The 27,101-nt window shown below is 52.4% G+C and overlaps 1 protein-coding gene and 1 long non-coding RNA gene across 13 annotated transcripts in view; one reads left to right on the top strand and one right to left on the bottom strand.

Moving 5' to 3' along the window:
• The window catches only part of TLE3 (TLE family member 3, transcriptional corepressor), a 136,590-nt gene that overhangs the window by 79,031 nt on the left and 30,458 nt on the right, over window positions 1-27,101 (top strand). The gene's annotated exons all lie outside the window — the stretch shown is intronic.
• On the bottom strand, window positions 231-26,754 carry LOC115301351. Its single transcript, XR_003913086.1, has 3 exons — window positions 26,628-26,754; window positions 26,216-26,301; window positions 231-661 (listed from the first exon to the last, which is right to left on the bottom strand). It is a non-coding gene; the product is annotated as an uncharacterized LOC115301351 (long non-coding RNA).

Here is a 27,101-nt window from a genome sequence, read left to right as displayed (position 1 = left end):
AGACCTGTCTTACTCCAGGTCCAGCGCTCTGGGGCCTCCCTTAACTCATTCTGTATACTTCAGCAGGTGGAAGTTAAGCTGCATGGGCCCGTGGGTCCCAGGGACATTCCCTCATGGCCACTGCCCGTGGGGGGCCTCTTTGCTTCCTCGGGGAGGAGCAGGTGGGTGATGGGGGTCTTGGGAGATGGGGGTAGCGGCCACACAGGGGAAGAAAGAGGCAGAAAGGAAGCTGAGCAATGCGAATGTCTTTCTAACTCGTCGATGTGGGCGAGCACGTTTTGGGCAGATGCTGGCGAGGCGGGGGAGGCTGGAGGCGTGGGGTCCGAGAGAGAGTGCCTCAGTGGCACACTGCATCAGGAGTCTGGAGAGGTGGCCCTGACGGGAAAAGTCCAGAACACCCGGGGTATCGCTTTTCCTCTTTGTGCCTGCCCGTCACATCAAGGAAGACTGGGTTAGGTCCTAAGACGGGGCCAGCAGCCCCACCACCTTGCTCGTTTCTGACCTCAGCAGAGACACAGATGCTGAAATCTGGCTGCCTCCGTCCCATGTTGGCTACGCCATTGAGCCACCGCATGCTTGTGGGCAGATGAATCAACCTCTCTGGTCTCCTGGCCTTGACTTCAAAACAGGGATGATAATGATCCCGGTTCTCATGGAGCTGCTGGGAGGGTTCAGTGAGTTAATGCATGTAAATCAGTAAGTGCTCAGTAAATAGTAACTATCATTCCTATCTCCATCATTCATCCACCATCCTGAGACCCCAAACACTTCTGAACATCAAAAGCTTTTTAAAAATTCATTCGGCTACTATTTTTAGTCTTTGTTTACCCCGTGGACTGTGAATATTCATTAGTTTTCCTGCAAAAATGTTAATGCATTTGATTACAGGGCCCTGTCCTAGATCATGCTGGAGAGATACAAAATCAGTGGGCTTTTCAGCTTATTCTGTTTCGAAAATCCCCCCAAATAGTCTCAATCCTACAGCACAAGGAACTTGAATCAGGGTTCGTGGACTTGAGCTCTCCTTTCATTCTTCCCGTAATGTGAAAAGTGCGTGCATTTTTTCCCATTGACACTGACGCTTGGTGAGGAGTTCTGGATGCCACGATTGGTAAACGCAGAGATAACACTCCGGGCCCCGAGTCTGATCGCCGAGCTGACGCTGGTCCCCCCGGTGGCGCGGCCCTCCTAGGCTACTCGCTGCTGGAGCTCCCGGAGGGCCTGGGGGCTTCAGCTCTAAGCGCACACGGCCAGCCTCTCAGGGCTCAGAGGATATGGCTTGGCGAATGGACGCGTGCACACAGGAGCAGAAAACCTGGCATTCTTCTCTTGGATGGACAAGTAGCCCCCAAAGGAGACTGGAAGGAAGCGCCAACTCCATGAGACCCGTCCCCCTGGGAGCCTGCTAGGGTGACCGCCATCTTGTGCTCAAGGTAGCGTTGGGCCGACCTGGGCGCATTTGGGGCTCTGCCCAACCTCACTTACAGGGGCACCCTGAGCAAGTGCCTTGACTTGTCTAGCCTTGGTTTTGTGACCTGTGTGATACGGGGAATAATTCCACCAGAGACAGCAACTGAGCTTGGTGGGCGGGTGGGGAACATTCAGGGAGGTGACAAAGGGCCTTCTGGGTCTCAAGGACAGTTTCAGCTGGGACTGACCAGCTTTGCTCCCTGGGGGACTTCCTGCCAGTCTCTCGCAGGAGAAGTGGGTTCCTCCAGCCACCTACGAGGAATCCCTTGACTCCCAGACAGGCCTTCTCCACCACCGCTCAGGGCTCCTCACTGCAGATCCTTTCACCAGGCTGCAGGTGGGGGACCCCAGCTGGTCTCAGAGCAGGGCTGAGCCCCCAGCTGCAGGGATCCCTCCTGGGAGGAATGGGGTTTGTCTGGGGGACTGTGCATGTCACTCCACGTGTGCTGTCCCTTCTGCTTTAGTTCTTATGACCTGGGACATGTCCGTGGTAGCACAGGTATCATCCAAAGGGCTGTGGTTCAATAGAGGAGCGCAGGGCTGCCGTGGGTGAGCCCACAGTTTCTGCTGTGTATGCCTCCCTTCCTCTCCCTTCTTATCTCAGGGGCGGGGCAGGGCGCCCAGAGTCCGGAGCCTCATTCAGTGGTTGTTGCATGACCCTCCCTGCCTCCCCCCTCTCCCGATGGCACTGTTGAAATAAAATGTCCATCAAGTGTCATTTGTCTCAAAGCTTCGGTCTCCATTCTGCCAAGCGATTAACCAGCTAGGATCCTGCATCGCCTTCACCAGCCCGGGACCCCGCCATGGGAAAGGGTGCCCGGAGCAGCCCTGTGCTGGTAAAGGGTGTTTTTTCCTTCGGTTTGCTACCCACTTCCCTCCCATTTTTTTTTTCCGAATGAAAAATGACCATATGATTCCATTAAGTTCCCCGTGCAGCCACAATCGTTCTGGAGAAATTGATTGTGACTCTATTAATGACCGCTTGGTCGGATGTTTATTGCCAGGGGACGGTTTGCACTGTCCGCTCGCTACAGCCAGAGCAGAGAAGGGGTGTCAGGGAAGGCAGGCAGGGCAAGGAACCAAAGTGAGAGGGGCATGGATGCCAGGGGGTGGGGGTGGGTGCGATCTGGGCAGGGGGGTTTGGTTGGGACAGGAGTGATTTCCTGGATTCCTCAGAAATAGTTTCCCACCTGCCCAATAACCCTCTCTGCTGTGGGAGTCCTGTCCCTGGGTGGTGGAGTCCTGGGGTGGTCATTGTCCCAGGGGGTCCAGGCTTCCTGCCCAGCCCCTGCCCTTTATATCAGAAGAAGGGCTGGATGCCATCAGGAGAGAGCGAGTGAGCAGGAGAGCCAGTCAGAGAGGAGCTGACCCTGGGCTGCCCGTGGCTGTGGCCTACGGCTTTTCTAAGCAGCGCAGCAGGTCACACACCCTGCCTCCCTGGGCACTTTGCAGACAGAGGCTGACCTACCACTTGCCTATCCATTACCTGTCCTTTCTGTTCCTTCCTTCCTGGCAGAGCCCAAATTGGGGCATCAGGTCATACAGGGCAGCATGGTCCCCTCTCCGGGTCAGGGAGTAAAGGGTACTTTCTCCAAGCCAACCTGCCGGGGGTGGGTAAGGGGATGGCCTGTGAGGCAGTTTTGGCTTCTGGAAAAGCCATCCTTTGCTCATTGAAAGCTACACCAAGAAAGAACGTCTTGCTTCCTGCCTTTCTGGACCCCCCGAGAGGGCTCTGAGGCCTCTGAGCAGTACACACAATGCCGCTTATAGCCTGGAGCTGTGGCAGTCCCCCTTATGGCACGAAGGGACACACCTGAAGACCAGAGGCCACCTCCCCGCCACCGAGGACGGCAGAGAGGGGAACCCTGGAGACCTGGGTCCCGGATGGCATCACGGAGTAGTCAAGGTAACCAAACCTGGGGCTGCTCAACCCCGCCCTTCCCTCAACTGCTCACACTGTCATCACTATTTTAGGCAGTCCGAGCAGGGACTTCCGTTGTGTACAAAAGTTTCCCCGTGGGCCCTCTGTGGGCAGGACTTCTTTGTACGTGGCAAAGGTCTGGTGTCATCCTTTCAAGGAGCCTAATTTGAACCTAACTTGCGTCAATCATTAGACCCCAGTCCCGCAGGTGACATAGGTGGGCAAGGCCCCCCCGGAAGAACCCTGAGGAAGTAGAAGCCTGACCCAGTCAATGGCCAAGTCTTCACTTTTGGAAGGAAGTAGGTATTTGGAATGTCCTCTTGGCCCAGTTTCCACTGACTTGAGTCTGGGTCCTTGAGCTAAAGCCTGAACTACTGGGCACCCCACCTATTCTGTGTTGGGAGCCCTCCATCAGAGCAGACCTCCTCCCTCTGAATACAAAGCCGGATGGTTTTTCTCGGGAGCCCAGGGCCAGGGGCAATGCCTGGAGAAGAGGGGTCCTGTGTAGAGGGTGCAGGGGCTTATCAGAATCTCTAGCATATGGCAATGCCTGGGAGACATGTCGGTGACAGTGTAGGAGCCAGGGTAGATCAGGAGAGGGGACAGATGGACAGGATGGTGGTCCTACTTCTGGTGCCCCAGGGAGCAGAGCTCGGGTCCCAGAGTTGAGTGCAAGTGGCTTATCTGGTAGGTGACCCCAGAATCAAGAGTGAGAGGAGCCGGGTAGCAGGGAGCTGTGTGCAGGGCAGGGTTACGGAGGGACTCAGTGGCATTGGGAGGTCTGAGCACCCTCTAGTAGACTCTCAGAATATTCTGCGCTGGGCGCAGAGGGCTGGAGTGTTCATCTGCTGGGTCCCACCTGCATGCGAAGGGGGTCACCCCGGAGGTCCTAGCTCCCATCTGTGGCCACGCCTCTGGGTTGCACATGCTGTATGCCCAGGAGCCCTGGCCACAGGGCGAGCACTGTATGTCAGGGGCCCAGCGGATCTGACACGCACATGGTGTGGCTGCTATGGCGCTCAGTGGCTTCCTCGTGGCACATGTGACGGACCCCTGAGGATGCCCAGACACCGTGGGGATTCATCAAGGGCTGAGACCTTGTCTGCAGGTGAGAGGAAGAGCTAGTGAGCTGGGCTTGTACGTGACTCCTCAGGACCCCACAGGGACCCCGGGCCCCTGAGAATGCCCCATCTGGGCCACACAACAGCTCCCACCGCAGTCGCGTGTTCTAGAACACAGGGGGCCTCTCCAATAGGATGGAAGCTTCATGCTTGTCTCTGTCCCCTCTTGGCTCGGTGCTGAAGTTGAGTTTTGGAGGAGTCCGTCGATGGGCAGGACCTAAATCAGTGTGGGACCCTCGTGACTAAGGAGTCTGTGCTTGCAGGCTCTAGCTCTCCAGGACACCCCCCCGGGGGAGGAGGTGGGACAACATAGTGAGTGAGCAAATCCATCCTATCAACTCAGCGACTGAGTGCACCAGTTAAACACCTTTGTGATAAGCGCTTTGCAGATAAAGTAGAGGGGTGGGCTGGAGGGATTTTGTTAAACGCTCGCTTGGCAAGAACCGAGAGGAAACCAAGACTGTCAAAGTGGACTGGGGGGACTCTACATGGACCCTCTGGTGGTGATGGCCTCTAGAGTCAAAGGCATAGACACTGGAACTTAACTGTTCCTTTAGGGGAAGGAGGGGCCAGTCCCCAGGCCCATAGGGTGGTCATTGCTTGTTCCCAACACGACTGAGTGAGAGCCCCGGTGGTCTGTGTCTCCTCTGGGACCACAGGTCCAGGACCCTTGTTCACATGGTCTGAGTGTCCTGGGACCCACCCATTAGCCTGAGCCCCACGGATGGGCGGTGTGGCAGGCACGGCGAATGGCCCAGCCTCTTGGCTCAGATCGCTGGAACTGCTTGTCTCTGGAGGGATCCATACTGCCCCTTTCTGGTGTGAAGACACCCCTGCTCAGGGCGGGGGTGGGGTGGGGAGCGGCCCAGCCTGCTTTAGGGCCCCATTATCTTCACCATCTGTCTAGGTAGTTCTTGAAGTTTGGTCTAGGGGCCAACCAACATTAAATAGCCCCACCCCCAGTTTTACTGCAGTATGACTGACAAATAAAAATTATACATATTTGAGGTGTACAAGGTGCTGTTTTGATATATGCGTCCATCGTGAAGTTATGAGCACAATCAAGCTAATTAACATATCCATCACGCCACATGGTTATCATTTCTATGTTGAAAACTCTTGAGACCTACTCTCTTAGCGAATTCCAAGTGTACGTTATAATTAACTGTAGTCACCGTTCCGTACCTTAGGCCTTCTAAACCTATCACAACTGAAAGTTTATATCCTTTGATTGATTTCTCTCCTTTCTCCCCATCTCCCAGTTTCTGGTAACTGCCATTCTATTCTTGGTTTGAATGAGCTCCACTTAACTTTTCTTTTCTTTTCTATTTTCTTCTCTTTTCTTTCTTCTTTCTCTTCTTTCTTTCTTCCTTTCCTTCTTTCCTTCCTACTTTCTTTCTCTCCTTTTTTAAGGTTCCAAATGTAAGTGAGACCATTTGATATTCATCTTTCTGGTGTCTGGTTTATTTCACTTAGCAGAATGTCCTCCAGGTCCATCCATGTTGTTACAAATGGCAAGATTTCCTTCTTGGGTAAGGCTGAAAAATATTCCATAGTCTGCATATGCCACATTTTCTTTATCCATTCATCCGTTGATGGGCACTTAGGCTGTTTTTATGTCTTGGCTACTGGATAATGCTACAGCGAACTCAGGGATGCAGATACCTCTTGTGGACAGTGATTTCATTTCCTCTGGACGTCCACCTTGAAGAAGCAATGCTGGATCATATGGCAGTTCTCTTTCTGGTATTTTGAGGGACCTCCCTCCTATTTTCCACATGGCTGCATGTCCCTGACAGTGTGCGGATTCCCTTTTCTCCACAGCATGGCCAACACTTATCTTTTGACTCTAATAATGGCCAGTCTGACAGGTGCGAGGTGACGCCTCATTGTGGCTTTGATTTGCACTTTCCTGATGGTCAGTGATGTTGAGCATCTTTTCGTGTCTGTTGGACATCTGGATGTCCTCTCTAGAAACATGTCTATTCAGATCTTTTGCCTATTTTTAAATTGAATTGTTAGTTTGTTTTTCCTATGGAGTTGTATGAATTCTTGTATTTTTAGACATTCACCCCTTATCAGATACATGGTTCAGAAATATTCTCCCCAACTAGCAGGTCTCTTTTCCTGTTGCAAACTTCTCAGTCAGATGTAGCCCCGCTTGTCTATTTTCCTTTTTGCCTGTGCTTTTGGTGTGAAATCCAAAAAATCACCACCAAGCCCAGCATCAGGGAACTTTTCCTTGTGTGTCTTTCTAGAAATTTTATGGTTTCAGATCTTATGTGTAAGCCTCTAATCCACATTGAATTGATTTCTGTGTAGGATGTAAATTAAGGGCCCAACTTCATTCTTTTGCATATAGCTATGCAGTGTGCCCAGCACCGTTTACCCAAGAGACCATTCTTTCCCCATTGAGTGTTCTTGGTGCTTCTGCTGAAAGCTAGACTGTATGTGTGCGATTTTACTTCTGGGCTCTATTCAGTGCCACCAAGCTCTGTGTCTGTTTATATGCCGCTGCCATATTGCTTTGACTACCATAGCTTCATAGTGTAATTCTAAAATTCATTTTTAATGTTTATTTATTTTTGAGAGACAGAGACAGGGCCTGAGCAGGGGAGGGGCAGAGAAAGAGACACAGAATCTGAAGCAGACGCCAGGCTCCGGGTTGTCAGCCCAGAGCTCGACTCAGGGCTCGAACCCATGAACCGTGAGATCATGATCTGAGCCAAAGTCAGATGCTCAACTGACTGAGCCATCCAGGCGCCCCTATGGTGTAATTCTAAATCAGGACGCAGGATGCCTCCAGCTTTGTTCTTTTTGCTCACGATTGCTGTAACTCAACATTGGGTCTGCACCTGATGAAAATCCTGTAGCCCAGGGCCCTGCCCCAGACCTACTGACTCTGAATCTCTGGGGATGGAAACCAAGGAAAGTGCCTTTCTGTACACTGTCCAGGTGACTCTGCTTTGCCCACAACCAGGACCACTGCTGGCAAGAGGGAGGCAGTGCGGGTCACGGGCCGCACTGAGGACTTGGGGTCACAGCCCAGCGCCACCTCTCCCTGGCTCAATCTTTCAGATTCAGGTTGTCCTGCTCTGAAGCTGAGTTTCCTGCCCTGAACATTGGCCGTAAGGACATTGTTTGCCTCCCAGGTTTGTTGTGGCTGCGGGATAATGTATGCAAAGCCTCTGTCGACCTGGAAGGCGCTATTTAAATACCTGTGTGGTCCTTAGGAGCCCCTCGGAGGGTGACCTTTAGGAGGGAGAGTTCAACAATTCTCAGTAATTAAAAAAAAGAAAATCATTCTTTACTCAAGTATCTCAAAGGACATTAAAAGAGATTCAAATACAGAGTCTGCAGCAACACTTACTAAGCCCCCTCTTTCCTGGCCTGTGCCCTGGCCCCAGCCGTAGCTCCCCCAGAGTCCCCAAGCCTCCCTCCACCCCCAGCCCGGGCCTTCTTTTCACCTCTTCCCTGGGCCTCCCCCTCAGGGGTTCTGCTTATGCATCAAGGGACCCCTTTTCTCCCCTACAAGAAGCCACCCCATCCAGGATGAGAGGGAAGGTGTAGCTGAGTGGAAAATGGGGGTTTGTCTTTGGGGACCTGGTGGGGTGGAGGGAGCTTGGAGGACCCATTTTTTTGGGTCTGTGACCTCAGTCAGTGCCAACAGGAAGGTGTCAGCAGAGAGAACACCTTTCTGGCATTCACATAGGGTCAGTGTTCAGGTGGGGGCACCCTTCTCTCTCAAGGGGCTGGGGGCCAGCCCTCCCTCCTTCCCTCCCATCTTTCCTTTCTCTGCCTGTCTCTTCTTCTTCCACTGAAAAATCAGACTTCTTCTTTTATCCCACCATCATTTGTTTTATCTGTAATATTTAACTAGTTTTCTTTTTAATTATAAAAGCAAATAAATGCTTGTGTGGACATTTGCAAATGGGGCAGATGAGCTTAAGGTCAAGAAGAAAAAGAGGCCTTCTGGGTGCTTCCTGGCCTATAACACGGAAGCGAGTCACACTCCGGAAAGGGCTGAGAGAATGAGGCGTCCTGGGCTGGCCCGTTGCGCCCCGCTCAGGGTCGGGTGGCTGGTGCCCCGTGCAGCCCCTCGTTCCACAAAAGGAGCCAGAGACCCTGGAGAGGAAGGAGGGATGGATGCCGGATGTGTGTGCACGGGCGTGTGCCTGCATCTCTGACGTGTAGCTGAGGATGTTGGGGTCAGGACCCCCCCCCCACACACGTGGCCGAGATGGACCCTAACACGTGGTCTACTGTCCCAGGGCAGGTAGGACCCAGCAGACATCAAAGCCAGGCATGCTGGGCTCCTAGCAGCAGGCAGGGGTGAGGCTGGGGGACACAGGGAGGCAGGGAAGGAGGGAAGGCAGCTGGGTTCTGGAAGACCTGGCTAGGGCTGGGGCAAGAGAGCTGAGGCCAAAAGGGGGGCCTCAAACACCATGCACAGGGGGCTTGCAAGACTCAGGCCGGTTCCAGATCCTGAAGGCTTCCTGTCCTCCAGGGATTTATTTATTCATTTAATCATTCAATCAAGCCCTTACTCAGCAAACTCATACTGAGCCCCTTCTATGTGCTCAGCACTCTTCTAGGCACTGGGGTCACAGACGTGAGTGAAGAAACAAAACCCCTGCCCCTTTGGAGAGATAGACAACCACCAGATAAAGGAGGAGGGATCATATGCAAGAAGGTGGCAAGCGCTGTGGAGAAGGGAAATGTGAGTGATGGGGTGTCATTGATTCTTTTGAAAGGATGATCAAAGACTCTCCTTTGAAATACTGACTTTGAGAAGAGACCTGATGAGAGGAAGAGGGAGCCTGGGAATATGTAGAGGAAGAGAACTGTAGACAAAGGGGCATGTGCCAAGGCCCTGGGGCAGGAGCGCATCCGAATTACAGCAAGGAAAAATGTCGCCTGAGCAGAGTGAGCAAGGTGGAGAGAGGTAAGAGGGAAGGTCAAGAAGCACAGGGGTCAGATCCTGCAGGACCGTACAGGCTGTGCACTGTGAGGACCTGGGTTTTGCCTCTGAGAACACAAGAACCACGAAAGAGTTGAACAGGAGGGTGCCATGATCACACTTACGCTTTAGCAGGATCACATGGCTGCTGAGCGGAGCCCAGGTGGTAGAGGCGAGGGTGGCACAGGGAGCGCACAGGGAGGACCGCATAGGTGAGGCATGCGGAGGCCCGGACAAGGGTGTAGCAGCGGGGAGCGGGGGGAGCGGACATGTTGGACGTGGAGTTGGCCGCATTTGTCGGATGATCAGCTGCAGGGACCTCAGGCACCGATGTCACTCATTCTATCAGACAGCAACAGATGCGGGAGCAGGGTGGAGGCGGTGCTCTTGGCATCTAGTGGTCAAGACCAGAGATGCTGCTGAATTCTGTACAGTGCACAGCACAGCCCCCATAGCAGAGAATCATCTGAATGATCCTTCCCGACACGTCAGTCGGACTGAGGTTGAGAAAACTTCCGTTAGAGGCACTAACCGCCTCCTGTGGCAGGTCGTGAAAAAAACTACGGCCACAGAGCCTGCCCCCCCACCCCTGCACGTATACCCCTGCCCACCACCGAGAAGTGGAGTCTGTTTCTCCCGCTCTGTGGCTTGCCCTAACCAACCAAATTTCCAACCAAACAGAAGAGAGATGGTGAGGTTTCTGAGCGTAGGTGTCAAGCGGTCCTGCAGCTTCCACCCTCACTGGCTTAGAGCCCCAAGCACCAATAAGAACCTGTCCCCGTGTCAAGGTCACCTTACAACAAGCAGCCCCAGACAGCCACTGGGGGCTGCATGAGTGGCCCCAGGAGAAAGCCGCAGAAGAATCTCCCCCCAGAAAAGCCCGGCCCAAATTTACTGGCCCATGGAATGGTGGTGGTTCAGCTCTGCCAAGCGTCAGGACTATTTGTTTGGCGGCAATAGATAGCTGATACACTGAGAGTATGCTCCTTGGAAAGGGGATGTCTTGCGACTGTATGCCTTAGCTTGGAGGATTAATGGGAACATTTCAGCCAATGGAGAAAGCTGAAGCTCAGACATAGGGTAGGAGCAGAACCTGCCTTCCTGCCGATCGAATCTCTCGAGGGGAGTGGCCACAGGGAGGGTCCTCATTTAAGGCTGGGTCTTGCGTGGTTGGAACCCCAAGAGCTAGGTCAGATTAGAGGAGGTGATGCTTGTGGAGGGTTTAACACTGAGCCCTGCACAATAATGGCTTGGCGATGATAAAACAGACAAGCTGTTGGCAGAGTTGGTTGAAGAGGGAAACATCCAAAGAGACCATCCTACATGTCTTCTTACGCTGAGAAGGGGCTCCCAAACTCAAAGAAAGAAAAATAAAGGATTGGGAGCTATAGGAACTAGGTTATTGCTAGATATTTCCAGAACGGGTGTCTCCAGATGAGAGAGAAAAGCAGGTGTAAATCAGATAGGCATTGATAGCAGAAGGCAGGCAAACAGTCGGTCTCAATAGGATTCCTGTGGGAGCCAGCATGTGGTGTGGGTTTTTGTTTACAGCAGGCGTTTAGTGAGTTGATAAACAGGAGTGCGCCCCTCCTGCCCTCCCACGCCCTGAGCCCCAGAAGAACAATTATCCTGGAGAGAAGACGAAAGGAACATATGGAAATGAATTCTAATCACACAGAGAGAGCAGGCGGCACCTGTTTTCCCAGGGTGGGCTTTGATGGGGCTCGGGCTGACGCCGTGTCCACGTCAGCAGGAACAGACGTCAGCCGAGGCCTCCCTTCCTGGTTCGCTCCACGGGTTCAGTCTAGGTGGCAGACTGAAGACCGGCTGGGAGCATTTTGGTCTTCTCTTTTTAAAAAAGTTTTTTAAATGTTTTTTAAATTTATTTTTGAGAGAGAGACAGCATGAGCAGGGGAGGGTCAGAGAGAGAGGGAGATAAAGAACCCAAAGACAGACTCTGAGCTATCAGTACAGAGCCCAATGCGGGGCTTGAACCCATGAACTTCAAGATCATGACCTGAACTGAAGTCGGACGCTTATCCGACTGAGCCACCCAGGTGCCCCTGATCTTCTCTTAACTGAGTGGTCTGTGGCACTCCATGGAGTCGTACACGTGGGTGGGTTGGTTGTGTGTTTCTCTGCCTTCCCCTGAGGTCTGAAGTCCCCAGACCCAAATGGGAAGGTTGTCATTTGAATGCTTAAAGTACAGTCTGTGGCAGTAACCCATGTCAAACCAGCCCGGCGACAGAGGGGCTGCACTGACTCATGGGATTGACCTTGGGAAAGCAAAGGGCATTGGCTCCCAGACCTCTGACCACGGTCACCCACAGAACCCTCCCATTCTTTCATCACGTGTCAACATTAATGCCCCGTCCTGGTTTTCTCAGTACCAGCCGGGCACGCCGACTGCTGTAACTCCCATCTATCCTTTCCACCCTGGTCTCAAATCCAGCGATGCCTGGGAAGGGCACTCGGCTCAGGTCGAGTCGCACTTCCGCCCCTGCACCATGGCCAGGGGTGGGCGCTCAGGTTAGCCATCTGCTCCACAGTCTCACTGGTTAGGTGAGCGGGAGGGACACTCCCAAAAGAAGTGAGGATGGCAGGACGCCTGGGTGGCTCAGTTGGGTAAGTGTCCAACTCTTGACTTCAGCTCAGGTCATGAGCTCATGGTTCACAGGTTCGAGCCCCACATGAGGCTCTGTGCTCACAGCATAGAGCATGCTTCCGATCCTGTCTCCCTCACTCTGCCCTTTCCCCTCCTTCAAGAATAAATAAATGTTAAAAAAAAAAACAAAACTAGAAATGAGGATGCTGCTGCCCAAAAGAGGGGAATCTGGGCAGACAGTTGGGGCCCAACTGAGTTGTAACACACTCTCTTGAGTTATTTCTACAATTTCTTGCCATCAGTCATCAGTCACACCCCGGGCCAGGTTATCTATGCCGACCGAGTCATAGCCGGCAACCATGGACCACGGTCATATCTAGATTGTGGCTCTGAACTCTGCTGTGGTTGTTCTAGGTCTTCTGATGACTAGATGTGAAAAAAATCAGTCTTTACATAAGGAATGCAGTCTTTTTTGCTGCGGACTTCTTAAGGAAAAATGCTCTGGTTTTGAGGACGAGGCTTGGGGCAGGGTCTTCTCCAAGGGCTCCCTTGCAAGAGGAACAGACACTTAGATTAAAGGAGCACAGAACAAGCTTTCTCCCTGTATCTTTTAGAACCCGGTTTGGCTGCACAGAGCGGCTGAATAACGGGGGCTTAAACACACAGGAGGCATCGCTCACCCAAGGGACCTTGCGGGCATCAGTGGGAGACTTCGGCAGGCCTCCTGCGGTGTGACGCTCCCACACGCAGAGCTGCGGGTGGTTTTTGTTCCCGACCACGTTTCCGAGCATGTTTTATAGTGAATAGACTTGGCAGATAGCTGTAGCATGATTCTGTGCGTCAAAGGGGACATCTCTTCGCTCTCCAGGATAGTAAAGATAATGTGCCACTCGGGGCAAAGTTTGGGCAGGTCTGCTGGCAACCCCATTATAGAGCTGAGGTTCCACAGCTGGGACACATGCCCACTGCATCTGCAGCGTCTACACGGATGGCTCCACGCGGCCCCCTGGGACTCAGGAACAAGCGGACCTAGTGCAAACAGACAGGAACACGCAGTTTGTGCTGCCTGCTGTATCCTGGATGACATAGTCCCTTTTTTCTGACCTGGGAGTCTGTATCTTCTGCTAGCATCCAAGAAACTGAAACCGGCTACCTCGTTAGCTTACAAGCAGAGTAAAATTTCACAGGCCTTGAGGGGGTTCCGTAAAAGGGCTGGAATGGGGGCTCCTTAAAGGAATCCAGGCCAGGCTCCTTTTATCTTTTTGCTCCACCATCTTCAAGTTCACTTCATAGTCCAAGATGGCTGCTGGAGCGCCAGTCAGCACATCTGCATTCCAAGCAGCAGGAAGGAGGGAGGGGGAAGGGCAAATCCACCACCTCCCAGTCCCCTTGGCATTCTTACACAACACTCATTTTGGCCATCACTTAATCACATGGCCTCACCTAGCTGCAAGGGAGGCTTGGAAATGTCTTTAGGCTGTGTGGAATGCTGCCCCAGACAGAGCGTTGTTACTAAGGAAGAATGAGAATGGACATACTGGTTGGCAACTGGTAATCTCTGTCCCGGGCCCTGGTTGCCGTCCCTGGACTTGTGGTGGGGACAGGAAGAAGTTCCCTGTGCATGTACAGAGCACACTGAATATGGGAGACAGTGGTGAACAGGTTTGGACAAGGGTGTCCTAGATGAATACCTTCCTCACCACCCCAAGGGGCTCAGAAGATAGTGGGAGGGATGGGCATGTGGCTTACCAGTGACAAAGCATTATAAAAAGCGGTGATCCGAGCTAGGTAGGGGCCATCCAGCATGGAGAACCGGATAGAGCACGAGCAGGGGACAGCTGCATTAACAGGCTATCAGGGAAGTCTTCCTGGAGGAGGTGGTACTTGACTTGAGTGTGGTTGAGTAGAAGCTTCACTAGACACGGATTGGGGGTAGGGCTACCAGATCAAATACAGATGCCCCGTCAAATTTTACTTTTAAATGAATAATAATTTGGGGATAAACATAACCCTCCTTCTATTTGGAACCTACCTCATTGTTTATCTGAAGTTCAAATTTAACGATCTTATCTTTGTATTGGCTGAATTTGGTAGCTCCACATGGAGGGGAGGGTAGTTCAGACCTGGAAAAGCCCAGGGGATGGGAGCCGGACGCGGCTTGAAGGGCTGGAGTGAGGAGGTATAGGACTGGTGTGTGTGTGTTGCGGGCGGGGGGGTAAGGCTGGGAAAGAAGTGAGGCAGGGCCTTGTCTAGTTCATAGGAATTAGGAGCATCTATTCTCTCACCTTTATCAGAGCTATTACTACCTGCCAAGAAGTCTGCCAAGCACTTGGCCATCGACTAATTTAATCCTCCTGCCGTCACTCACAGGGAGGTACCTCCATCATTCCCAGTTTACAGATGAGCAAGCCTGCAGGTCTAGTGATAGCTAGGAAGTGGTGGGGTGGGGATCCCAGCTCTGGTGTCAGTCCAGCTGTGTCTCCCTGGAATTTTCCATGGCTCTCGCTGTCCATGATGTCATTGACTCCCACTTCCTATCACCCGGCCTTCCTCGGCACAGGGCAGCCTCAGCAACCACTTAGCGGCCTCACCAGAGGAGAAACTGAGTGGGGTTTGAATGCAGTTGAAGCTCATTGAAAACTCAGCCAGTAGACTCTCAGAGAACAGCGCCTAGTCCAGAAACTTCCACACTAGGGACCCTACAGGGTGCTCATGGGGGTCTCCGCCTGCCTGTCTTGGGCAGGGAGATGATGGGGGGAGAAGCGGGAGGGTGAAAGGGCTGGGGTTCTGACTAGACCACCTCCACTTTTACCCACTGTACACATCGGGTATCTGTGTGAGCCTGCACTTGCACTTGAATAAAAAACAGCTCCAAGGTTTGGAAATAAACATCCTGCTGGGGGGGGGTCAATGCCCTTTGCTCTGAGGAGGACACTGACACCCTGAGCCGGTGGGGGGTGATCCTGCTCAGCCCGTGGGGTCTCTGGCCGGTGGCTCTGTGCTGCCTTGGGACCATTCTCCTCCCCCACCTGCTTCTGTGCACCCCACACTCCAGGGCATAAGCTGGGCTTCTGCGGGGGACAAAAGCTCCTGGTTCAGCGCCCCTGCCAGGCTGTCATGGCTCCCCGGGGCGGGGGGGGGGGGGGGGGGCTGCCCAAAGCCTACCAGTCAAGGGGCCCCCTGGGGAGCCAGGGGAGGGTCCGTGCTGGGCACCTCCCCCCTGCCCTCTGCCTTCTTTGCCCGGACCCTCCCAGGCTGCGGTCCCAAGCCTGGCCGTGGCTGGCATGACCCGTAGGTTTACAGAGCTGGGGAGCTGGGACGGGGTGGCTGGCTGTGCCAGGGGTGGGACAAGAGAGCCCCCCCATCCCTACCTGCTACTCCGGGCCACCACCTCCTGCGGTGGCGGCTCTGCAAGGGAGGCCCATTGTTGTCCGAGAAATGTTTAGGAATCAGCCATTTAATGAGAACAAAAGGAATTAATTGGTGGTTTAGGCCTAATGAGACCGCTGTGCAAATTAACAGTCCTCATCAGCAGAAACAAACAGAGCCCTTAAATGAATTGCCGGAGAGCATTAAACTGAATAAGCTTTTGCCGGGATGATAAATAGCAGGTCAGAGGAGACCATCTGGCCCCTTCCCTGCAGCTTCCTTCCAGAGAGGAGGGAGAGGGCGGGCGGGGCCCAGCTGCGCGCGCGCCCTCAGCCGGCATGCGCGCGCACGCAGCAGCCCCACAAGGTCGCGCGGACACACCCACCCGCATTTATTCACACGCACGCACGCTTCTACTCACACAGATTCAGATTCGCACGGGTGCGTGTATACCGGTGCCCGCACTCACGCGTTCACACGCACCAGCCCGTCTGGGCGGGGGGTGGGGGGGTGCAGGTGGCCCAAGTGGCACTGGTTGGCCAGGGCCCCAGACAAGCCCCCGGCCACCTTTCGCACCTCTCTGCCTGATCCAGCGTGCTCAAGGTCAGGGGCACCAGGGCGGGGGTGTGTTCAAGCTCCTATGCCCAGAGAGCACCTGGGCTAGATGGGAGGACCCTCCCTCCGGAGGTAGTAACCCTTGGGCAAAGCTCTGCCCTGGGGCACCATGACAGGGTCTCGGCCCTCCCAGTGCCAGGCCATCTTCCCTGAGACCAGGCTGCAGGAGTCATCTGGCTAAGGCTCTGGTGGGTTGGGCACCCATCTCTGATGCCTCAGTGCCTGCTCAGAATAGACTAACAAAATACTCTTAATAAGATAATGCATCTATTCCCTCACGAATTTATTTCTCTGACAAATACTTTTCAGAGTCTGTTCCTGTGTTAGGGATTCTCTAGACCCGTAATGATTTAAATTGGCTGAGGAACTTACATACGTTGAGAGAGGGGCAATAAACTTGCGTCGAGGACCATGAAGAAATTGGCCACGTTCGACTTTGGGGAGGCCTCTCTGTGGAGGTGAGGTCCACATGACACCCGAAGAATGGGGTGCTGTGCAGACTGTTGGCAGAGGGCATTCTCGGAGGGGCTGACAGCAGGTACAAGGGGCCTGGGGTTTGCGTGTGGCCAGAGCCAGGAAGAGGAGGGAGACTGGCGTAAGGCAGGCTTGGCAAGTCGGGCAGGCCCAGGTGTGCAGCCATGAGGAGTTTAAAGTGCGGGAGAAAACTACCAGCACCCTCAACACTAAATTTTAGAGATTCCCCAACCAACTAATGGTTACCGAGTGGCTCCCGGGGACGGCTCTGTGCCTAACGCTGCAGAAGCGGACTGTGTGAGATGTAGTTCCCGCTCTCAAGGCAGTGACAGCTGCTGTGACACAGACAGCCTCCCCAGACCTAGCACCTGCTAACTGTGGCCCGGAGCCAGGCTAGCTGAGAGCCGCAGAGATAAGCTGAGGCTCCCGGGGCCTCTTTGCCACCAACAGCCCCAGACAGTCAAGAGGAGGGAACACGGAGTCTTAACTTCCAAGCAGGCAATAATTGTAGGCACGAGTGCTTTTCTGCTAGACACTGTACACGTCTCCAGCCCGCTCAGCCCGCCCGAGAGGTGCAGATCATTAGCCCATTTCACAGAGGGGGAAAGCGAGGTACAGACAGGGAATCACAACCACTGAGCAGTGTGGGATCTGATGCCAGCTCTGGCTGGCTTTTTCCATTCCCACTGGGAGAAAATGAAATGAGGTGCCTAGGTCTGGGCAGCAGGATCATACTAGGACTTCCATGGGCCTCAGGCCTTTTGCCTCCCTGGGCCCCAATTCTTCATTAAAAAAAGTTTTGGACCCCCGGATGGCCCAGTCGGTTAGGCAACCAACTTCCGCTCAGGTCATGATTTTGCCGTTCGAGAGTTCGAGCCCTGCGTCAGGCTCTGTGCTGACAGCTCAGAGCCTGGAGCCTGCTTTGGATTCTGTCTCCCTCTCTCTCTGCTCCTCTCTTGCTCACACTCTGTCTCTGTCTGTCTCAAAAATAAACATTTAAGTAAATAAGTATGTGGATTGATAGATAAATAAATAAATGAAAGGGCTTCCAACATTCTTGTGGGTCTCCCAATGCTTCTTAAGGGCTCAGGGAATCGTATCCGTGGCCCCTAACGAAGAAGCAGCCCTCCTGACCCCCAGAGGTGCCTCGCAGCTCCTCCAGACCTCATGGCCACCTCCCCAGACTCCAGGTGCTCCCCCACCCCCACCCCATCCCCAGAGATGCCCAGACTGTGCCCTGCGCCAGGATAGATGCCACAAGGGAAATTTTAGCCTGAGGGTCTCTGCAAGCGGAGCCGGCAAGGGCAGCTGGACAAATAAATCGTTGCCTGGGAACGCATGTCTGTGCTACTGCAGGCACAAGAGATTGCTTGTCTTTTTTCCTGGAACCAGCGCTTAAATTCGCCGGGGTGATAAACGGTCCGGCCTCTGCGATTCAGGCCGGCCCCATAAGTCACAGCGCCAAGGAGGCCCCAAACGCATCCGTCTCACGTTCGCTGTTTTCCTCAAGGCGGGTGAGGGCTCTGTGCATACAAGATGCAGAAACATGCCGACAGGCGATCCTGCCGCGCCCCAGGGAGAGAGCCTTGGGGTGGTGGGGATCTGGGGTTCACCCTAGAGCACCTCAGGGGCCCGTGTGAGGCCGTGCTTCCTGCTGATTACAGAGAAAAAGTGCAGGTCTTTTGGGGTGCTGCCCCATCTGAAAGACTTTCCAGGGCTCTGGCCCATGGGATGGAAGCCTCAAGCCTCAGCGTGGTGTACAGAGTTCTCCAGGGTCGGGCCTCAGTTTACCTCTCTATGGACACTTCCCCGCCAAGCTCTTCCAGAAGCCCTGAAACCTGTTCTGTACCTCTGGGTCTGACTGACCCTGGCTATTTTCCTCCCCTGGAATGCCCTTCCTCCTCCATGGAGCCCGCCAAGAAGCTCCATTTACTAGAATAATGTGTTCCTTTCTTTGTCTCCCCAAGAGCTGGGTTTGGACCTCTTGTGCAACCCTTGATGCAATCTGTAGGTACCTCTGTGTGCCTCTGTCTCCTCCCAGCATAGGAGCCCCTGAAGCGTGGGGACTTGATTTTATTACCCTTGTCTCTCATGCAGGCTTAATGCGGTGCTTTGCACACACAGGAAATGCCCACTGTTTGTGGAGTGAATTGAATTTCCCATGGGGAACCACCTTAGTCTACTTAGATGGTCTTGGAGGACACAGCTCTACTCTAATTCGAGACCTTTGCTTAGAGGCAGACCCAGTTCCCCCATTTCTAATTAGATAAAGCCTTGACCTTGACTCATATCCCCTTTTGGCCTGGGAGAAACCCATGACACCAGGTTTGGCAAATGCGCTCGGTCCAAGGATCCATAAATATTGATTCATTGTTTGCAGAGTAATTTAAATGTCAGTTATAAGCCCAAGGCAGATAAAGATCTGTATCAACAATAAAACTGGATGCAAGACACCAAGCCCTGGGGAGGCAGCTTTGGGTTAAGACGGAAATGGAAAGCACAGGCCTTGGGGAGGGAGGGCATTAGAGGGTGAGACAGATCAATGGCTCGGGGAGACTTGGCCGCCAGGGATGCCTGGGTCGAGATGTGCTCATTATTATGTCTGCTGCTTGTGGATGGAGATAGACCTCTACCCTTCCTTCCATTCATCTGTTCATCTGTCCATTTATCCATCCATCCATCCACTGCAGAATTCTGTTTCTCGGTTATCTGGAGACAGATATATATATATATATATATATATATATATACACACCCAGGGACACACACACAGAACAAATCTGGATGCTGACATACGCCCAGAGAAACAGTGAGAAAGAGACATAAGAAGGAGCAGTGATGGAAACGGACTCTCATGGAGAAGGAGATACAGAGAGAGACAGAGAGACAGACATGAAGGGAGAAACAGATATGCCCACAGAGGGAGGGCAATGGCATAAACACGCAGGGTTTGGGCACAGCTGTGTGTGGGCGGGCAATAGGCTGGGCTGTGGCTGAAACAAGGGAAACTTGATTCTATCTCCAAGGGGTAGTGTGGTCCAGTGCTCAGACCCACGGGTTAGGAGTTGGATTGCAATGATCAGATAGTGTTGGAGCCTCAGTTTCCCCACATTCTAGATGTTTATGATATTGCACTACTTAATTCAACCTTGGAGCCTCAGTTTCTTTATCTGTAAAATGGAGATCCTCGTACAATATAAAGGGTCCTTGCCTCCCAGTTTTTGGAGAATACATATATATATATGTATATATATTATACATTTAATATATACATTAAAGTCTTTGCATAACTATAAGCACTTCATAAATGCTAGGTATTATCATTATAAGTCAGATTCTTCCCCAACAAAGGCACCTTGAGCAAATCGTTTCTTCTATCTGTGCCTGGGTTTCCCCACCTGTGAGGTGGGGGAGGGTAGCTGTGAGGATTTCCAAGCCTCCGCCTCCTCCCCATTATTTTCTGCCCGTTCTTTGTAGCTATCCCCAGCAAACAGTATCTCTCCTTGGAAGAAGGTGCCCCCTCTGTCTTTGATTTCAGTTAGCCACAACCAGACCCAGCTAATGAATTTCTTCCCTCCTCCTGGCTGATACCAGGAAGCGGCCGGCCTGATAGCTTCCCAGGAGGGATTGATCGGAAGATGCCTGATTTTGAAATGACCTGGGGGACTGCTTTGGGTGTTGAGCCTGACCCACCATGGTTCCAGGTCGAGGGCCGATGGTCAGACGCTGCAGTCTCACCCCAGGGTCTTGCCGAGGCTGTCAGAGATGGTGGAGGGCAGGGCTGCCTCGTGTGCTGTGTGGCGTCCCCTACAGTCCACAGGGAGCCCCTGTGATCCATGCCTCCAGCCTGACACCACGCAGTGTGCCCCACCCTTCTCTGCCAAATACCCCCTGACCCCCGGGGCTCAGCCTGGGTGCCTCGGTACCTGGGGCACACTAGCTCTCCACTTTTGGACAGTTCTTTGAGATAAAGAGCTGGTTAGCCTCTTGATGGCAATTTACTCTGATGATGGTGACACCCAGCCCTTTCTCTTATACGACACACGTTAGGGACACAGCTAGAAACATTCTCAGTTCTCTTGTTAAAGGAGCAGAGGAGTAAAAGGAAACCCCCAGAATTAGCATTGTCTCTGTTGCAAACTTTCCCACTCCGTGTCCCTTTGACATTCTGTCCCTAAGTGTTTTACAAGTTCACGGAGACTTAGTGGACCTGATTTCCCCACCAAACAGGTAGCTGGGGAGGGAGAAATGCACCTGCTTTATTGTTTTTGTAAGTGACTAAAAATGTTCGATTAATGAATATATCATCCATTCTGCAATTCTAATACAAGTGGCCCTCAATTGATTTTTAACACAGAATTTTAGTTTATATCGTGTCTACTGCTCAAAAGACCGACTGGTGGGACCAGCCTGCTGGCTGAAGAAAGCAGTCCCCTGTCCCACTCCGCCCCAATCCCAGTCCTTTCTTTGAGACAACCATTTTAACTCTTCTCACATTGTTCATCTCCATACTTTTGAATACTGTGATTATACATCTATTTTCTGATTTTTTCCCCCATTGTAAACATTATCTACGGGCTGTGCATGATAGCATTTAGCTTTCTTACACATGCACACACACATTTTGTCCCTCATACCCTCCAAGGATAGCTCTATCACAAATGTTGGTAGTGTATCAATATTCAGTGTTTACACTATTAGGACAATTGGAATCCTGCTCACACCTGAGCCATGTATGGCGTGAATTATGAATACATTTCCTTTCTTTGACTTCACTTTTTTCCTGTGGGTAATAATTTCTTCTCTTTGCTGTTCGTTGAGTTGTCTATATTCCTATTAGTAATTTACCTCATAATTCTCCAAAAGAATTGTAAAAGTCCTCTAAATACGGTTAAGCCATCAGCTAGTAGTTCAGTTTTATTTTGCTTTTCCCAAGGGGATGTGGTTTCTGGAGCTCTTTATTGTCTGCTCCAATCAGGACCCAAGGGTCTCCTGGTCCGGTGTGTAGCGAGTGACCCTCCGGGATCTCCCTCCAGGGTCATCCTGGTGGCTTTAATCTGCTTCTTTTGGGGCCTCTCTTCTCTGTTGAGTCTCCCAAGTCGTGGACACAGCTTCCCCTTTATTGGCTTCCTCCTCCTTGGCTACCATGACAGAGCACAGCTTCCTATCAAGTCTGCCATTTTCGGCCCTTCCCACCCTTCTGCCTGACATCTTCAATTCCCAACACTTCCCAGGGTTTTTGTGTACAACCAGCCTCCTTCTTTTGGCTCAATCTTTATCGGTTCTCATAGCCAGAGAAGACTAAGACCTTACGTCATTCCATCAGTCGTGTGTCTGGTTCTCACCCTCTAAGCTTTTCTTGAAGCCTTATTTGCTGTCTTCTCTTTCATCCTCTCCCTGCCCCTTTCGGTATTTATCCTGTTCCGCCTTTGTGTCTGTCATTTTAGTGACGTTTCTGAGTGAAAGCAGAGACGCGCTGGAAGGCCAACTGATTTGATTTAAAGATGTTTCATGAGCGCAGTAATTGACGATTTGGGTCATGTGTTGTCTCTGAATGAAGAAAAAGCGTCTTTGCCTTCATTTAGAAATGAGGAGCCAACAAATCGCTTGTTTCTTCCAAGTACTTTCCGGCCAAGCCTTCTTAGAGAGCCCCCGTGGGATAGGGGAGCTGCTAGGGACAGCAGCTCTTCTTGGCCAAGTATCGGATGAGAACGGATACATTGTTCCGGTTATCTATCGCCCTGGGAATGCTGTCCTAGAAACAACCAGAAAACCTCAGAGGCATGCATTAACTACTTTCGGGTATAGGGTCAGCCACAGGGAGACCCTGCTGCTCGGGGCCAGGTTCTCTCATGTGTGGGGTCGGCTGGCTGCTGGCTGATCGAGGATGGCCTCATCCTTGGTAACCGGGGAGGTGGGGCCCTGCCCCTTGATCTCTCTTCCCCCGGCCAGCCCTCTGGGTATCTGCTCGGGACAGGGAGGCTCAGACTTGAACATGACAGCGGGTTACTTCAGGCATACTCTATGGACCAAAGGAAGTCACCAAGCTAGCCTAGACTTAAGGGTAGGGAAGTCATCTCCAGCTTTTCATGTAGCACTGGCTGTGGAGGTGGTGTGTGTGTGTGTGTGTGTGTGTGTGTGTGTGTGTGTGTGTGTGTGTTTTGGAGCCATTCTTTAAAGCAGTCAATCCACTATCCTAACCAAAATCAGGAATTCTCCAGATGAAGTCTGCTGTTACAATGTACGGGTTGTTTGTCCTTTTAATCCTCATGAACTTTTGTCTGTTGGTGGCACCACGGGCACAGTCCTGTACGTGGTAAAAGCCTGCTGCGATGAGTACGCTGACAGCTCTGACCTTCACCGTGTCTGCTCATCCTGGTCTCATAAAGTGGATTCCCCGCAATTTTTAAAAAATCCAGCTTGTTGACTGGGCTCAGTGAAAATCCACCCAGGTCCTCCAGGAGCCTCTCAGAGTTTTCTTATGTGGTGTCCACAGCTCTGAGCTAGATCCTGTCTTTTCTCAGCTGGACCTAAAACCCGGGGGCCCCTGGGCTCTGCTAGGGAAGGACATGCCATGAGTCTGACCAGCGCCCATCCTGGTAAGGAGCTAGAGCAGGTCATTCTCCCTCTTCCTCTTGCCTCCTTGAATTCTCACTCAGAGCTTTAACCCAAAGGAGTGAGCATTGCAGGCTGGGCTTGTCCGGACATCCCTGTACTCTAAGCCCCACACCCCTGTCCCACCTTCAACTGAGCATCTGAGTAGGGTTTTTCCTTTAGACCAAATGGAGCTGTGTGATGTTTAAAATGGGCCCAGGGGCACCTGGGTGGCTCATTTGGTTGGGTGTCGGGCTCTTGATTTCTGCTCAGGTCTTGATCTCACAAGCCCTCCTTTGGGTTCCAGGCCAAGCATTGAGCCTGCTTGGGATTCTCTCTCCCCTTCTCTCTGCCCCTCCCCACCTCTCAAAATAAATATATAAGCATTAAAAATAATTTTTTTTAGTGAAGCCAGTGTCGGGCACCTGGGTGGCTCAGTGAGTTTAGCATCTGATGCTTGATTTTGGCTTAGGTCATGTTATCACGGTTCCTGGGATCGAGCTCTGCTTGGGATTCTCTCTCTCCCTCTCTCTGCCTCTCCCCTGCTCATGCACATACTCTCTCTCTCTCTCAAAATAAGTAACTTAAAACAAACCAAAACCAGTGTCTATTGCCTTGGTCCCAACAGTGATTTGGGATGAAAAGAGCTCCTCCCTCCTAGGGGTGCTCTAAGGGTTCATGGCGAGCCCCTGCCAAATCCTACATCCTATTTTACTTCTATGGCTGTCCCCTGAGCTGCCCCCAGCTCCTCCCTGGCTGCTCTTTAAAGATGCTGGTTAAAATCCATCTGTCTCTTGTCCTTTGTTCCCTGGTCTGGCTTAGGGGTCCCACCCTGCCCTGGCTCCTCGGGTTTGAACTCCAGGCCGACACTCCTGTCTGATGTCTCTGCTGTCGTGGCCCCTGCTCATCTGCAGGGCTGGCCCAACAGCTGGGTGGGGAAGCCCCCCCCCCCCTACACCCCGCTCATTCCCACAGAACTCACCCAAGCACCCACCCCATGGTGGGTCCTTGGAATGATTCTTTGCCCCACGGTCTCCCAGCTCAGAGAGGAGAGACCTATAAATTCTACTTCTCTCATATGAGGACATTTGTCAGAGACGACATAGACTCAGAAAGGGCTATTGTTTTTCGGAAACAGAAGGAGAAGTTCAGCAGCATTTCAGCGTCCCAGTCTGCCAGATCTGGGGGAGGAAGTGACACTCTGGAAACCGCAGAACTGGGTCTGAGAGCTGCAGCCGTGGGGCCTCGGTTCCTTCACGGTGGGAGCAGGGGGATAAGAGCTGGGGCCGGAGATCATTGTGTCTTAGCGCAGCTATGACTGCAGACCTCTTACATGCCTGCGTCTTTCCTGAAGACACAAGGGTGAAGGAAAGGGGGAGGATTTGGAGCAGGCCTAAGGATTGGAATTGGAGGAAGGCACAGCTAGGCAGAGGGGCCAGAAGGAGGTGGACAGGATGTGCCAGGGGCCCAGAATCTCCCTTTCACTGCAAATAGCATTAACGTTTATGATTATCCCAGTACTAATGATAGCTATGACATACTTGCCACCAGTGGGTGCCAGGCAGTAAGTTCCGCACACTGGACACACTACCTCATTTAATTTTAATGCTTTCCCTGTGAAGAGGTGATTCATTTTCCCATTTTACAGCTGAGTAATCAGGTTAGGTAACTGGTCCCATGTCATACCCTAACTAGTATTGCCAGTGCGCTGGGAATCAACCCCAGGACTTGTCTGGGTCCTTTAACACTGGTAGGATTTCTGGGAGTCAGGCAGGAACACAGAGATAAGGGAAAGCCCAACTACAGCCCTGGGGGTTCAGGGCTTGTTTTAAATGCTGTGACAAGGTAGCAACAGAGGGCTATGAGAGTTCCCAACAGGGTTGGGGACAATCCAAAGAGGCTTCCTGGAGGAAAGGGCATTTAAACTTGAACTTGAAGAAGGATGTCAATGGTGGAGAGGGAATTCTAGACAGAGGGCCAGGCTTTTGTAGAATGTGGGGTGGGGGTGGGGGGTTTGCAGAAGGTGGGTGTGGTTTGGCCACATGTCATGGTATATTTGGGCTAAAACATGGTATGGACAGAAAGCTAGATTAAGGCCATATTGATGACAGCATTGAACGCCAGGATAAGGAGCTAGGAACAAGATAATGGCCAGAGGACAGGGGACTTGATGGCAACTTTTGCCATTTTATTCTGTACTATAGGAAAAGTGCAAAATTGGACAGATACGCGATGCCCCTGAATCACGAGTAGTTCAAAAAGGGCTGAGAAAACCTTAAAATATCATGGAGCTTTTTGTTTTCACTTTGTGACGCAGCTGAATGTCCCTCTTCCGGAGTAGCTTCGCAAACCAGGTTGAAGATCAGGGACGAGCTCCTTCCCCACTTACTCTGATTTCCTGCTTACAAAACTGCACCATCGACCCTGAGAACACATTGGGCTTCTCAGCCTACGCAGAGCAGCTTAAAGTGTTTATTCATGAGTGAAGGATTGGGTGCCCCATGGTCCCTGGGTGGAGAGAGACAGCTCATCTTCTAATGACTCATCCTCGGCGCCTCCCCGCCCCCCCCCTCCTCCAGGCCACAGGATGCCTTCATTTTCAGTAATAGCCATTTATGCTGCTGATTTGCCTAATGTCACCTGCAAATGTCCCAGTTTCTGATGCCACTGTGGCTATAGCCCTGGCTTTGGGCTCAGGTCTGCAGCTGGGCAATTGGCTTCAAGGAGGAGGGGCTGCAGCTCTGACCTGGATGCCGCCCTGGGCTCCAGCCCTGCCTCGGCCACAGTCCCCCTGCACAACCTTGGCAAGTGCCCGTCTCTTTTTGTCAGCTGCATCCTCACCGCAACCCGCTGAGGGCCGTGCTGGACCAGGCCTCCTTCCCAGGAGTCACCTCACTCCCTCTTGGAAGGGATCATCGTATCTGAGCAGCCCTTACTATTCCTCAGTGGATGGTTCCCTTAAGTCGACTCACTTTTAACACACACCAATGGATGTCAATTTACTGTCTCCATAAGCCATGCATCATTTGCCGTAAGTGGACATCAAAGTTAGCTCTAAAAATCGTAAATGACCACTTCTGTATTACCTGCGATCAGGGTCTGTGCCCAATGGAAGCTGGAGCGGACCCACCTCGGGTGGGGAGGGGACTTATCCGATGTGCACCGGAAACACCTGGGGAAGTGACAAAAAGGCCTGGTCTGATTCAGTAGGTCTGGGTGGGGCCTGAGACCAGGCATTGCTACTCGCTCCCAGGAGGTGCCAGTGCTGCCGCTGGTCCAGACACCCCATTTTGACTATGAAGGGTCCGTGGAGTTTCCCAGCCCTTATCTTCCAGGGCAGGGGAAGACTGTAAACAGAAACAATGCAGCAAAGCCTCTTGCAAACATGTGAAAGAAAATTCAAAGACCCATAACCCAACTTAGAAGCAAAGGCTTAATAGGAGAAGATGCGAGGAAATTGTTCTTTCTTTTTCCCTCCTGAATATATAGGTCCTTTACCTTTACTTCATGCACTGAGAGCTGTTGCTGTCTCTGCTTACAGCCTCGGCGGTTCTAGGCCTGGGACTCTCCTCACAGCACCTCCCCCTCTTCAGGCCTTCATTTAAAGACCCACCATGGGAAGCCATTCCAGTCAGGATGTTGATCATAAATCAAGCCGGCCAGGCGTGTAGCTCGGGCCGGGCTCTTGCTGAGGGACAGAGCCCCATGGCTCCAGCAGGCTGCCCCTTTCGGGGTTTTCCCTTCTCTGACTCTTGGCACCTCACAGTCAGAACCACACATCCACTGACTCACTGTGGCTTTGCGTGTTCATGTCCTGTTTTCCCGAGTGGGGGTCAGAAGCTCTAGTAGTAGATGGTGGCGGGGGGAGGGGGAGACTAGAGGCGGAGGGGCTTGAGGCTGCTCCCCCGGGGACGCACACGGGGCTGAGGCCACGGACACCTCCTAGGAGAGGTGTGAAGGGGGCAGCTCACG

The sequence above is a fragment of the Suricata suricatta genome, chromosome 9 (assembly GCF_006229205.1).
Source record: "Suricata suricatta isolate VVHF042 chromosome 9, meerkat_22Aug2017_6uvM2_HiC, whole genome shotgun sequence".
Lineage (NCBI taxonomy): Eukaryota > Metazoa > Chordata > Mammalia > Carnivora > Herpestidae > Suricata > Suricata suricatta.
The sequence above is the reverse complement of the archived record's forward strand: the minus strand, read 5'-3'. Positions and strand labels throughout refer to the sequence as shown.